The following is a 15,464-nucleotide window of genomic DNA, read 5'->3' on the forward strand; positions in this document are numbered from 1 at the left end:
CTGAACTTGAATCTGTCCCACAGCTTTTACCCAAATCCTGTGGGAGAGACAGCTGAACCCTCAGAAATGCAGACAATCCTAAAGGAGACAACTATTTTCGGCCCCACATTCCTGACCCACTAGGAAATCACCTAGGGCAATCTACAGTGCCCCTCTAGGTACAGGTTCCTAGGGAGCAGTCAGGGACAAGACCCTTGGAAAGCCAGTCCCCAGGAGCACCCTATTACCTAAGAGCAGATGTAAGACCAACTCTACTGGGCCAAGAACCTGCCTGGAGAGTTCAGGTCAACAAATCCAGGAGCACTCTGATCTCAGATCCTGCTGAAAGAAAGGAGATCTACAGGAGTATTGACACAGGTCTACAGAAGGGTCAAGCCACTGTCAGAACAGAAAGACAAGCTAAAACCAGAGACAACCTGATGTTGAGGGTAATCACAGGAATCTGACAACAGAAAAACCAAGAATGCTTGGCATCATCAGAGCCCAGTTCTCTCACCAAAGCAAATACTGGATGTCCAAAACACCGGAAAACAGGATTTGGTTTTAAAATGACATTTTATGAGGATGAGGAAGACTTTAATAAGCACATAAATAAATCCCTTAAGAAATATAGGACAAGAGAAGTAAAACAAGTAGAAGCCCTTAAAGAGGAGACACAAAAATCCGTTTAAAATCCTAAAGAATTACAGGAAAAACACAACCAAATGGGTGAAGAAAATGAAAAACCATCCAGCATTTGAAAATGGAAATAGAAACCATAAAGAAAGCATGAAGGGAGACAATTCTGGAGATAGAAAACCTAGGGAAGAGATCAGGAGTCATAGATGCAACAGAATACAAGAGATAGAAGAGAGAATCTCAGGGGCAGAAAATACCATAGAAAAAATTGACACAACTGTCAAAGAAAATGTAAAATGCACAAAACTCCTAGAGCAAAAGTCCCAGGAAAGCCAGGACACATGAGAAGATCAAACCTAAGGATAATAAGTATAGAAGAGAGTGAAAACTCCCAACTTAAAGGGCCAATAAATATCTTCAACAAAATTATAGAAGAAATCTTCCCTAACCCAAAGAAAGAGATGCCCATAAACAAACAAGAAGCCTACAGGACTCCAAATAGATTGGACCAGAAAAGAAATTCCTCCATCATGCAATAGTCAAAACACCAAATGAACAAAAAAAAAGAATTTTAAAAGCAGGAAGGGAAAAAGGTCAAGTAACATAGAAAAGCAGAATTATCAGAATTACACCAGATTTCTCACCAGAGACAATGAAAGCCAGAAGATCATGGACAGATGTCACATAGACCCTAAGAGAACACGAATGCCAGCCCAGGCTACTATACCCAGCAAAACCCTCCATTAACATAGAGAAATCAAGATATTCCATAACAAAACCAAATTTGCACATCTTTCTACAAATCAAGACCTACAAATGATAATATATGTGAAACTCCAACACAAGGAGAGAAACTACATTTTAGTAAAGGCAACAAAAAATGACACTTCGTAGTCATCAAAGGAAAGATCCACCAAGACAAACTCTCAATCCTAAATATCTAATATTTTATGCTCCAAATACAGGGGTACCTACATTCATAAAAGAAACCTTACTAAAGCTCAAAGCACAAATTGTAGTTCACCCAATAATAGTAGGAGATTTCAACACCCTACTTTCATCAATGGACAGATCATGGGAACAGAAATTAAACAGAGACATAGAGAAACTGATAGAAGTTATGAAACAAATGGACTTAATAGATATTTGTAGAATATTGCATCCTAAAACAAAAGAATATACCTTCTTCTCAGCACCTCATGGAACCTTCTCCAAAATTGATCATATAATTGTTCACAAAACAGACCTCAATAGATACAAGAAGATTGAAATAATTGCATGCATCCTATCAGATCACCAAAGACAAATGATGATCTTCAATAACATCAAAATCGAAAAAAAGCCCACATATACATCTAAGTTGAACAATGCTTTACTCAATGATAGCTTGGTCAAAGAAGAAATAAAGGAAAAAATTAAAGATTTTTTAGAATTTAATGAAAATGAAGTCAAAACATATCCAAAGTTATGGGACACAGCTCTAAGTGCCTCCAAAAAGAAAGAGGAGAGAGCATACATTAACAGCTTGACAGCACACCTAAAAAAGCTCTAGAACAAAAGAGGCAAATACACCAAAGAGGATTAAAGTCAGGATGGTTTAGTGCAGAACTTTCATCAGACTTTCATTAAAAACATCATACCAATATTGTCCAAACTAGTCCACAAAATACCAACATATGGAGCACTACCAATTCCTTCTATGAAGCCACAATTATGCTTATACCTAAACTACACAAAGACCAAAAAAAGAAAATGGAACTTCAGATCAATTTTTCCTTATGACTATCTACTCAATAAATAAAATAATCAATAAAAATTCTCACATACCAAATCCAAGAACACATCAAAATGATCATCCATCATAATCACAGGCTTCATCCCTGGTATTCAGGGATGTTCAATATACAGAAATCCATCAACATAATCCACTATATAAACAAACTCAAATAAAAAAAAAAAATCACATAGCTGGGGCCGGACACTTCCGGTGTTTGGCCAGACTCCCGGACCAGCGGAGGATCCCTGCCTTCAGCAGCTCTCTGCTCCCAGGCCCCCTGGAGGGGAGTTCTTGCCGCCTGGTCGGGCGGGCTCTCCTGAGGCAGCAGAGCTGAGGAGACCACCAACGCTGCCCACCCCTGCCCACATCCCTGGCCCAGGAGGAAACTGTACACGGCCTCTGGGTACCTGGGCCCAGAGAGGAGGGCCCAGGAGCAGCAGATCCACTGCGCCTGAGACACCGCACCTGAAGGGACCGACCGGATAAACAGTTCTCTGCACCCAAATCCCGTGGGAGGGAGAGCTAAACCTTCAGAGAGGCGGACACGCCTGGGAAACCAGAAGAGACTGCACGCTGCACACAGTACTGACCCCAGAGGAAGACAAAGGCTACTGCGACCCATTTGCGTTCAGAGATCCTCCCGGAAGGGGCGGCGCAGATCTTACTGGCTGCTGAGGCCGTGGAGAGCTCATAGGCAACACCCCACTAGCAAACTTGAGCCTGGGGACCACAGGTAAGACAAACTTTTCTGCTACAAACGACTTGCCTGGTGAACTCAAGACACAGGCTCACAGGAACAGCTGAAGACCTGTAGAGAAGAAAAACTACGCGCCCGAAAACAGAACACTCTGTCCCCATAACTGGCTGAAAGAAAACAGGAAAACAGGTCTACAGCACTCCTGAAACACAGGCTTATAAGACAGTCTAGCCACTGTCAGAAATAGCAGAACAAAGTAACACTAGAGATAATCTGATGGCGAGAGGCAAGCACAGGAACCCAAGCAACAGAAACCAAGACTACATGGCATCATCGGAGCCCAATTCTCCCACCAAAGCAAACACTGAATATCCAAACACACCAGAAAAGCAAGATCTAGTCTCAAAATCATATTTGATCATGATGTTGGAGGACTTCAAGAAAGACATGAAGAACTCCCTTAGAGAAACACAGGAAAACATAAACAAACAAGTAGAAGCCTACAGAGAGGAATCGAAAAAATTCCTAAAAGAATTCCAGGAAAACATAAATAAACAAGTAGAAGCCCATAGAGAGGAGTCACAAAAATCCCTGAAAGAATTCCAGGAAAACACAATCAAACAGTTGAAGGAATTAAAAATGGAAATAGAAGCAATCAAGAAAGAACACATGGAAACAACCCTGGATATAGAAAACCAAAAGAAGAGACAAGGAGCTGTAGATACAAGCATCACCAACAGAATACAAGAGATGGAAGAGAGAATCTCAGGAGCAGAAGATTCCATAGAAATCATTGACTCAACTGTCAAAGATAATGTAAAGCGGAAAAGCTACTGGTCCAAAAACATACAGGAAATCCAGGACTCAATGAGAAGATCAAACCTAAGGATAATAGGTATAGAAGAGAGTGAAGACTCAGCCAAAGGACCAGTAAATATCTTCAACAAAATCATAGAAGAAAACTTCCCTAACCTAAAAAAAGAGATACCCATAGGCATACAAGAAGCCTACAGAACTCCAAATAGATTGGACCAGAAAAGAAACACCTCCATCACATAATAGTCAAAACACCAAACGACAAAAATAAAGAAAGAATATTAAAAGCAGTAAGGGAAAAAGGTCAAGTAACATATAAAGGCAGACCTATCAGAATCACACCAGACTTTTCGCCAGAAACTATGAAGGCCAGAAGATCCTGGACTGATGTCATACAGACCCTAAGAGAACACAAATGCCAGACCAGGTTACTGTATCCTGCAAAACTCTCAATTAACATAGATGGAGAAACCAAGATATTCCATGACAAAACCAAATTTACATAATATCTTTCTACAAATCCAGCACTACAAAGGATAATAAATGGTAAAGCCCAACATAAGGAGACAAGCTATACCCTAGAAGAAGCAAGAAACTAATCGTCTTGGCAACAAAACAAAGAGAAGAAAAGCACACAAACATAACCTCACATCCAAATATGAATACAACAGGAAGCAATAATCACTATTCCTTAATATCTCTAAACATCAATGGCCTCAACTCCCCAATAAAAAGACATAGATTAACAAACTGGATACGCAACGAGGACCCTGCATTCTGCTGCCTACAGGAAACACACCTCAGTGACAAAGACAGACACTACTCAGAGTGAAAGGCTGGGAAACAACTTTCCAAGCAAATGGTCGGAAGAAGCAAGCTGGAGTAGCCATTCTAATATGAAATAAAATAAATTTTCAACTAAAAGTCATCAAAAAAGATAAGGAAGGACACTTTATATTCATCAAAGGAAAAATCCACCAAGATGAACTCTCAATCCTAAATATCTATGCCCCAAATACAAGGGCACCTACATACGTAAAAGAAACCTTGCTAAAGCTCAAAACACACATTACACCTCACACAATAATAGTAGGAGATTTCAACACCCCACTCTCATCAATGGACAGATCATGGAAACAGAAATTAAACAGAGACGTAGAAAGACTAAGAGAAGTCATGAGCCAAATGGACTTAACAGATATTTATAGAACATTCTATCCTAAAGCAAAAGGATATACCTTCTTCTCAGCTCCTCATGGTACTTTCTCCAAAATTGACCATATAATTGGTCAAAAAATGGGCCTCAACAGGTACAGAAAGATAGAAATAATCCCATGCGTGCTATTGGACCACCACTGCCTAAAGCTGGTCTTCAATAACAATAAGGGAAGAATGCCCACATATACGTGGAAATTGAACAATGCTCTACTCAATGATAACCTGGTCAAGGAAGAAATAAAGAAAGAAATTAAAAACTTTTTAGAATTTAATGAAATTGAAGATACAACATACCCAAACTTATGGGACACAATGAAAGCTGTGCTAAGAGGAAAACTCATAGCGCTGAGTGCCTGCAGAAAGAAACAGGAAAGAGCATATGTCAGCAGCTTGACAGCACACCTAAAAGCTCTAGAACAAAAAGAAGCAAATACACCCAGGAGGAGTAGAAGGCAGGAAATAATCAAACTCAGAGCTGAAATCAACCAAGTAGAAACAAAAAGGACCATAGAAAGAATCAACAGAACCAAAAGTTGGTTCTTTGAGAAAATCAACAAGATAGATAAACCCTTAGCCAGATTAATGAGAGGACACAGAGAGTGTGTCCAAATTAACAAAATCAGAAATGAAAAGGGAGACATAACTACAGATTCAGAGGAAATTCAAAAATCATCAGATCTTACTATAAAAGCCTATATTCAATAAAACTTGAAAATCTGCAGGAAATGGACAATTTCCTAGACAGATACCAGGTACCGAAGTTAAATCAGGAACAGATAAACCAGTTAAACAACCCCATAACTCCTAAGGAAATAGAAGAAGTCATTAAAGGTCTCCCAACCAAAAAGAGCCCAGGTCCAGACGGGTTTAGTGCAGAATTCTATCAGACCTTCATAGAAGACCTGTACCAATATTATCCAAACTATTCCACAAAATTGAAACAGATGGAGCACTACCAAATTCCTTCTATGAAGCCACAATTACTCTTATACCTAAACCACAACAAAGACCCAACAAAGAAAGAGAACTTCAGACCAATTTCCCTTATGAATATCGATGCAAAAATACTCAATAAAATTCTGGCAAACCGAATCCAAGAGCACATCAAAACAATCATTCACCATGATCAAGTAGGCTTCATCCCAGGCATGCAGGGATGGTTTAATATACGGAAAACCATCAACGTGATCCATTATATAAACAAACTGAAAGAACAAAACCACATGATCATTTCATTAGATGCTGAGAAAGCATTTGACAAAATTCAACACCCCTTCATGATAAAAGTCCTGGAAAGAATAGGAATTCAAGGCCCATACCTAAACATAGTAAAAGCCATATACAGCAAACCAGTTGCTAACATTAAACTAAATGGAGAGAAACTTGAAGCAATCCCACTAAAATCAGGGACTAGACAAGGCTGCCCACTCTCTCCCTACTTATTCAATATAGTTCTTGAAGTTCTAGCCAGAGCAATCAGACAACAAAAGGAGGTCAAGGGGATACAGATCGGAAAAGAAGAAGTCAAAATATCACTATTTGAAGATGATATGATAGTATATTTAAGTGATCCCAAAAGTTCCACCAGAGAACTACTAAAGCTGATAGACAACTTCAGCAAAGTAGCTGGGTATAAAATTAACTCAAATAAATCAGTAGCCTTCCTCTACACAAAAGAGAAACAGGCCGAGAAAGAAATTAGGGAAATGACACCCTTCATAATAGATCCAAATAATTTAAAGTACCTCGGTGTGACTTTAACCAAGCAAGGAAAGATCTGTACAATAGAACTTCAAGACTCTGAAGAAAGAAATTGAAGAAGATCTCAGAAGATGGAAAGATCTCCCATGCTCATGGATTGGCAGGATTAATATAGTAAAAATGGCCATTCTACCAAAAGCGATCTACAGATTCAATGCAATCCCCATCAAAATACCAATCCAATTCTTCAAAGAGTTAGACAGAACAATTTGCAAATTCATCTGGAATAACAAAAAACCCAGGATAGCTAAAACTATCCTCAACAATAAAAGGACTTCAGGGGGAATCGCTATCCCAGATCTCAAGCAGTATTACAGAGCAATAGTGATAAAACTGCATGGTATTGGTACAGAGACAGACAGATAGACCAATGGAACTGAATTGAAGACCCAGAAATGAACCCACACACCTATGGGCACTTGATTTTTGACAAAGGAGCCAAAACCATCCAATGGAAAAAAGATAGCATTTTCAGCAAATGGTGCTGGTTCAACTGGAGGTCAACATGTAGAAGAATGCAGATCGATCCATGCTTATCACCCTGTACAAAGCTTAAGTCCAAGTGGATCAAGGACCTCCACATCAAACCAGATACACTCAAACTAACAGAAGAAAAACTAGGGAAGCATCTGGAACACATGGGCACTGGAAAAAATTTCCTGAACAAAACACCAATGGCTTATGCTCTAAGATAAAGAATCGACAAATGGGATCTCATAAAACTGCAAAGCTTCTGTAAGGCAAAGGACACTGTAGTTAGGACAAACGGCAACCAACAGATTGGGAAAAGATCTTTACCAATCCTACAACAGATAGAGGGCTTATATCCAAAATATACAAAGAACTGAAGAAGTTAGACAGCAGGGGAGACAAATAACCCTATTAAAAAATGGGTTCAGAGCTAAACAGAGAATTCACAGCTGAGGAATGCCAATGGCTGAGAAACACCTAAAGAAATGTTCAACATCGTTAGTCATAAGGGAAATGCAAATCAAAACAACCCTGAGATTTCACCTCACACCAGTGAGAATGGCTAAGATCAAAAACTCAGGTGACAGCAAATGCTGGCGAGGATGTGGAGAAAGGGGAACACTCCTCCATTGTTGGAGGGGTTGCAGACTGCTACAACCATTCTGGAAATCAGTCTGGAGGTTCCTCAGAAAATTGGACATTGAACTGCCTGAGGATCCAGCTATACCTCTCTTGGGCATATACCCAAAAGATGCCCCAACATATAAAAAAGACACGTGCTCCACTATGTTCATCGCAGCCTTTATTCATAATAGCCAGAAGCTGGAAAGAACCCAGATGCCCTTCAACAGAGGAATGGATACAGAAAATGTGGTACATCTACACAATGGAATATTACTCAGCCATCAAAAACAATGACTTTGTGAAATTCAGAGGCAAATGGTTGAACTGAAACTATCATCCTGAGTGAGCTAACCTAATCACAGAAAGACATACATGGTATGTACTCATTGATAAGTGGCTATTAGCCCAAATGCTTGAATTACCCTAGATGCCTAGAACAAATGAAACTCAAGACGGATGATCAAAATGTGAATGCAGATCGCCCTGAGAGACACAGCCAGAATACAGCAAATACAGAGGCGATGCCAGCAGGAAACCACTGAACTGAGAACAGGACCCCTGTTGAAGGAATCAGAGAAAGAACTGGAAGAGCTTGAAGGAGCCCAAGACCCCATATGTACAGCAATGCCAACCAACCAGAGCTTCCAGGGACTAAGCCACTACCCAAAGACTATACATGGACTGGACCCTGGACTCTGACCTCGAGGTTGCAATGAATATCCTAGTAAGAGCACCAGTGGAAGGGGAAGCCCTGGGTCCTGCTAAGACTGAACCCCTAGTGAACTAGACTGTTGGGGAGAGGCAGCAATGGGGGAGGGTTGGGAGGGGAACACCCATAAGGAAGGGAGGGGGAGGGGGATGTTTGCCCGGAAACCGGGAAAGGGAATAACACTCGAAATGTATATAAGAAATACTCAAGTTAATAATAATAATAATAAAAAAAGAAAAAAAATCTCATAAAAAAAATCACATAATCATTTCATTGGATGAGGAGAAAGCATTTGAAAAAATTCAATACCCCTACATGATAAAAATCCTGGAAAGATCAGGAATTCAAGGCCCATACCTAAATATAGTAAAAGCAATATACAACAAACCAGTAGCTGACATTAAACCAAATGAAGAGAAACTTAAAGCAAATCCCACTAAAATCTGTGGCAATACAGGGCTGCCCACTCTCTCCCTACTTATTCAGCATAGTACTCAAAATCCTAGTTAGAACAATCAGACAATGAAAGGAGCTCAAAGGGATACAAATTGGAAAGGAAGAAGTCAAAATACCAACATTTGCAGATATCATAGTACACTTAAGTGACTCCAAAATTTCCACCAGAGAACTACTAAGTCTGATAAACAACTTCAGCAAAGTGGCTGGGTATAAAATTAACTCAAACAAATCAGTACATTTCCACTACTCAGAGGATAAAGAGGCTGAGAAAGAAATTAGGGAAATGAAACCCTTCACAATAGTCCCAAATAACAGAAAATACCTCAGTGTGACTCTAACGAAGCAATTGAAAGATCTGTATGACAAGAACTTCAAGTCTTGAAGAAAGAAATTTCAAGATCTCAGAAGATGCAAAGACCTCACATACTTGTGGATTGGCAGGATTATTGTAGTAAAAATGGTCGTTTTTCCCAAAGCAATCTACAGATTCAATGCAATCCCTATCAAAATTGCAACTCAATTCTTCACAGAGTTAAAAAGAACAATTTACAAATTCATTTGGAATAACAAAAAACTCAGGATAGTGAAAACTGTCCTCTAAAGTAAAAGAACTGAGGAAATCAGCATCCCTGACCTCAAGCAGGATTACAGAGCAATAGTGATAAAAACTGTATGATATTGGCACAGAGACAGGCAGGTAGATCAGTGGAATAGAATTGAAGACCCAGAAATGAACCCACATACCTATGGTCACTTGATCTTTGATGAAGTTGTTAAAACCATCCAATGGAAAAAAAAAAGCATTTTCAACAAATGGTGCTGGTTCAACTAAAGGTCAGCATGCAGAAGAGAGCAAATCTATCCATTCTTACCATCCTGCACAAAAGCATAAGTCCAAGTGAATCAAGGACCTCCACATCAAACCAGATACACTCCAACTAATAGAAGAAAATGTCAGGAAGAGCCTTGATCACATGAGAACTGGGAAAAATTTCCTGAACAAAACATCAGTGGCTCATGCTCGAAGATAAAGAATAAGCAAATGGGACCTCATAAAACTGCAAAGTTTCTCTAAGGCAAAGGATACTGTCATTAGGTCAAAACAGCAACCAACAGATTGGGCAAAGATCTTTAGTCCTCCAATAGAGGGCTAATATCCAAAATATACAAAGAACTCAAGAAGTTAGACTCCAGAGAATCAAATAAACTTATTTAAAAAAAATTGGAGTACAGACGTAAACAAAAATTCTCAGCTGAGGAATATCTAATGGCTAAGAAGTATCTAAAGAAATGTTCAAGTCATCAGGGACATGCAAATCAAAACTACCCTGAGATTCTACCTCACACCAGTCAGAATGGCTAAGATCAAAAACTCAGGTGACAGCAAATCCTGGTGAGGATGTGGAGAAAGAGGAACACTCCTCCATTGCTGGTGGGATTGCAGACTGGTACAACCACTCAGAAAATCAGTCTGGAGGTTCCTCAGAAAATTAGACATTGCACTGCCTGAGGACTCAGCTATACCTCTCTTGGGCATATACCCAAAAGATGCTCCAACATATAACAATGACACATGCTCTACTATGTTCATAGCAGCCTTATTTATAGTAGCCAGAAGCTGGAAAGAACCCAGATGCCCTTCAACAGACGAATGACTACAGAAAATGTTACCACACAGTGGAGTACTTACTCTGCTATCAAAAACAATTAATCCATGAAATTCATAGGCAAATGGTGAAAATTCATAGGCAAACTAGAAAATATCATCCTGTGTGAGATAACCCAATCACAGAAAAACACACATGGTATACACCCACTTATCAGTGGTGGATATTAGCCCAAAAGTTCGAATTACCAAGATATTATCCACAGACCACATTAAGCTCAAGAAGAAGGACTACCAAAGTGTGGATGTTTCAGTCCTTTTTAAAAGGGGGAACAAAAATATTCATAGGAGGGGATATGGAGGCAAAGTTTAGAGTAGAGTCTGAAAGAATGGCCATTCAGAGCCTGCCCCATATTTGTATATAGCCCATGTATATACAGCCACCAATACTAGATAAGATTAATGAAGCTAAGAGGTGTATGCTGACAGGAGACAGATATAACTGTCTCCTGAGAAGCACAGCCAGAGCATATCAAACAGAGGCAAATGCTAGCAGCAAGCCATTGATCTGAGAAAGGGATCCCTGTTGGAGGAATTAGAGAAAGGACTGGAAGAGCTGAAGGGGCTTGCTATTCCATAAGAACAACAATGCCAACCAACCAGAGCTTCCAGAGACTAAACCATTATGCAAAGACTATACATGAAATGACCCATGGCTCCAGCTGCATATGTAGCAGAGGATGGCCTTGTTAGGCACCAATCGAAGGAGAAGCCCTTGTTCCTTCCCTGGCTGGGATCCCCAGTGTAGGGCAATGTTGGGGAGGGGTAGGAAGGGGGACAGGATAGACGCCTTATCTCCAGGAAACCGGGAAAGGGAACATTTGAAATATAAATTAAAAAATTCAATGAAAGAAAAAAAAAAAGAAACTATGTAACTCTAACATGAATCTCTAAAACAATAAGATAAAGCAGGAAAAAAGATATAATAGCATCATTTATCTTGTATGTCACACAGTGGCAAGCATTGTAATTTTCCTCCATTCATGAAAGGTAAATAAACAAGTGTTTCAAGAAATAAAATGTATTTGTACTTATTGTGGTTTTTACGTGGACATATCTTCTTTTCATTCCTAAAAATTCTGATCCTACATTAAATAAATCCCTTAGGAGTTTTTATTCACTAAAAGTAATTGTCTCACCCTTTTTAGCTCTTTCTGAACTCTGGCTGGCTGGTTTAATCCAGTTTTTCTGGTCTAAATTCCTCTCCCGCCTGACTGATTCAATCTGGCTTTTTTCCTCTTCTGAATGAATCGCTCTTCTTGGCCCCAAACTAAATCTTGGCAATTTGTTCTAACCTTCTGGCACCTTCTTACTCTCTGGCTTCAACTACCTCTGTTGATCTGCACTGCACTGCATGAACTCAGGAACAAGCTCAGCTCCACTGCATTGTACTTACTTATTGTACTGACTAACATCTGACTCAGCAGTCTCGACCCGACTAGTGAGCTGATTTAACTGACTTTTTCTCCCTATGCTCTTAAATAGCTCTATTTGTGAGAGTTGGACATATGATATTTATGACGCATTCTCCCAAATCCTTCTCTGATTTGTCACTCTATCTGTCCTTCAATTAGATGTTCTTGCTTTGAATTTTGTACTAAAGAATTTCAACCACAGGGATTAAAGGTATGTGCTAAGAGCCTGTCTGCATTCCAGGATCACCCAGACCTAGAGGGCTTTGAATGTGATCAGAGCAGCCATGTAACTGGGTTAAAAATTCTCTTCAATTATTATTGATTTTCAGAGATACAAATATTTCAAAGAATGAATTTTAATTAGCACAAAAAAGGATGCCTGTAATGTCACAAGTTTACTTGTATGGAGCTATCTTTGGTGATTATTTCCATCTATTTAATGAAACAAATGCTGTTTCATTTTCTTCTTAAAGAGAAAACTGGTTACATCAGGGAATGAGTAAAACTTCATTCACACTTTTGTGAAATCATGCTAAATTTAAATTACAAAACTCTGCTATTGAGTTAAAATTCTAGGCTCTTAACAAGGCCTTTTTTTTTTATTATTATTAACTTGAGTATTTCTTGTATACATTTCGAGTGTTATTCCCTTTCCCAGTTTCCGGGCAAACATCCCCCTCCCCCCTCCCCTTCCTTATGGGTGTTCCCCTCCCCACCCTCCCCCCATTGCCGCCCTCCCCCCAACAATCTAGTTCACTGGGGGTTCACTCTTAGCAGGACCCAGGGCTTCCCCTTCCACTGGTGCTCTTACTAGGATATTCATTGCTACCTATGAGGTCAGAGCCCAGGGTCAGTCCATGTATAGTCTTTAGGTAGTGGCTTAGTCCCTGGAAGCTCTGGTTGCTTGGCATTGTTGTTCATATGGGGTCTCGAGCCCCTTCAAGCTCTTCCAGTTCTTTCTCTGATTCCTTCCAATGGGGGGGTCCTATTCTCAATTTCGTGGTTTGCTGCTGGCATACGCCTGTGTTTGCTGTATTCTGGCTGTTAACAAGGCCTTTTAAGAAGAAACATATTTTGTGGAAACTTTGCTTTTTAGCCCTTAACCAGTGATTCTGCTAAAAACAAATACACACACACACACACACACACACATACACACACACACACGTATGCATGAGCACACATAAAATCACACACAGGAATACTCACATCCTTTATGCTTGGTGTTATGAATAAGAATTAAAAATTGGATTTAAAAAATCCCATTGAGAACAGAATTGAAGACCCAGAAATGAACCCACACACCTATGGTCACTTGATTTTTGACAAAGGAGCCAAATCCATCCAATGGAAAAAAGATAGCATTTTCAGCAAATGGTACTGGTTCAACTGGAGGTCAACATGTAGAAGAATGCAGATCGATCCATGCTTATCACCCTGTACAAAGCTTAAGTCCAAGTGGATCAAGGACCTCCACATCAAACCAGATACACTCAAACTAACAGAAGAAAAACTAGGGAAGCATCTGGAACACATGGGCACTGGAAAAAATTTCCTGAACAAAACACCAATGGCTTATGCTCTAAGATAAAGAATTGACAAATGGGATCTCATAAAACTGCAAATCTTCTGTAAGGCAAAGGACACTGTGGTTAGGACAAAACGGCAACCAACAGATTGGGAAAAGATCTTTACCAATCCTACAACAGATAGAGGCCTTATATCCAAAATATACAAAGAACTCAAGAAGTTAGACCGCAGGGAGACAAATAACCCTATTAAAAAATGGGGTTCAGAGCTAAACAAAGAATTCACAGCTGAGGAATGCCGAATGGCTGAGAAACACCTAAAGAAATGTTCAACATCTTTAGTCATCAGGGAAATGCAAATCAAAACAACCCTGAGATTTCACTTCACACCAGTGAGAATGGCTAAGATCAAAAACTCAGGTGACAGCAAATGCTGGCGAGGATGCAGAGAAAGAGGAACACTCCTCCATTGTTGGTGGGGTTGCAGACTGGTACAACCATTCTGGAAATCAGTCTGGAGGTTCCTCAGAAAATTGGACATTGAATTGCCTGAGGATCCAGCTATACCTCTCTTGGGCATATACCCAAAAGATGCCCCAACATATAAAAAAGACACGGGCTCCACTATGTTCATCGCAGCCTTATTTATAATAGCCAGAAGCTGGAAAGAACCCAGATGCCCTTCAACAGAGGAATGGATACAGAAAATGTGGTACATCTACACAATGGAATATTACTCAGCTATCAAAAACAACGACTTTATCAAATTCGTAGGCAAATGGTTGGAACTGGAAACTATCATCCTGAGTGAGCTAACCCAATCACAGAAAGACATACATGGTATGCACTCATTGATAAGTGGCTATTAGCCCAAATGCTTGAATTACCCTAGATGCCTAGAACAAATGAAACTCAAGACGGACGATCAAAATGTGAATGCTTCACTCCTTCTTTAAAAGGGGAACAAGAATACCCATGGCAGGGAAGAGAGAGGCAAAGATTAAAACAGAGACTGAAGGGACACCCATTCAGAGCCTGCCCCACATGTGGCCCATATATATACACCCACCCAATTAGACAAGATGGATGAAGCAAAGAAGTGCAGAAGTGTAGATAGCTCCTGAGAGACACAGCCAGAATACAGCAAATACAGAGGCGAATGCCAGCAGCAAACCACTGAACTGAGAATAGGACCCCATTGAAGGAATCAGAGAAAGAACTGAAGAGATTGAAGGGCTCGAGACCCCATATGTACAACAATGCCAAGCAACCAGAGCTTCCAGGGACTAAGCCACTACCTAAAAGACTATACATGGACTGACCCTGGACTCTGACCTCATAGGTAGCAATGAATATCCTAGTAAGAGCACCAGTGGAAGGGAAGCCCTGGGTCCTGCTAAGAGTGAACCCCCAGTGAACTAGACAGTTGGGGGGAGGGCGGCAATGGGGGGAGGGTGGGGAGGGGAACACCCATAAGGAAGGGGAGGGGGAGGGGGATGTTTGCCTGGAAACCGGGAAAGGGAATAACACTCGAAATGTATATAAGAAATATTCAAGTTAATAAAAAAAAAATCCCATTGATTTATTCAGGCCATGTCTTTCCTCAAAATTATTTGCAATAGAAGAAATAATCTTTTGAGATTTAGAGGTTTTTTTTAAATGTTTCTATTTTAAATAGGTGGTAATTATAGAAGCAGAAGGGAG

This window comes from Rattus rattus, chromosome 18 (assembly GCF_011064425.1).
Source record: "Rattus rattus isolate New Zealand chromosome 18, Rrattus_CSIRO_v1, whole genome shotgun sequence".
Taxonomy (NCBI): domain Eukaryota; kingdom Metazoa; phylum Chordata; class Mammalia; order Rodentia; family Muridae; genus Rattus; species Rattus rattus.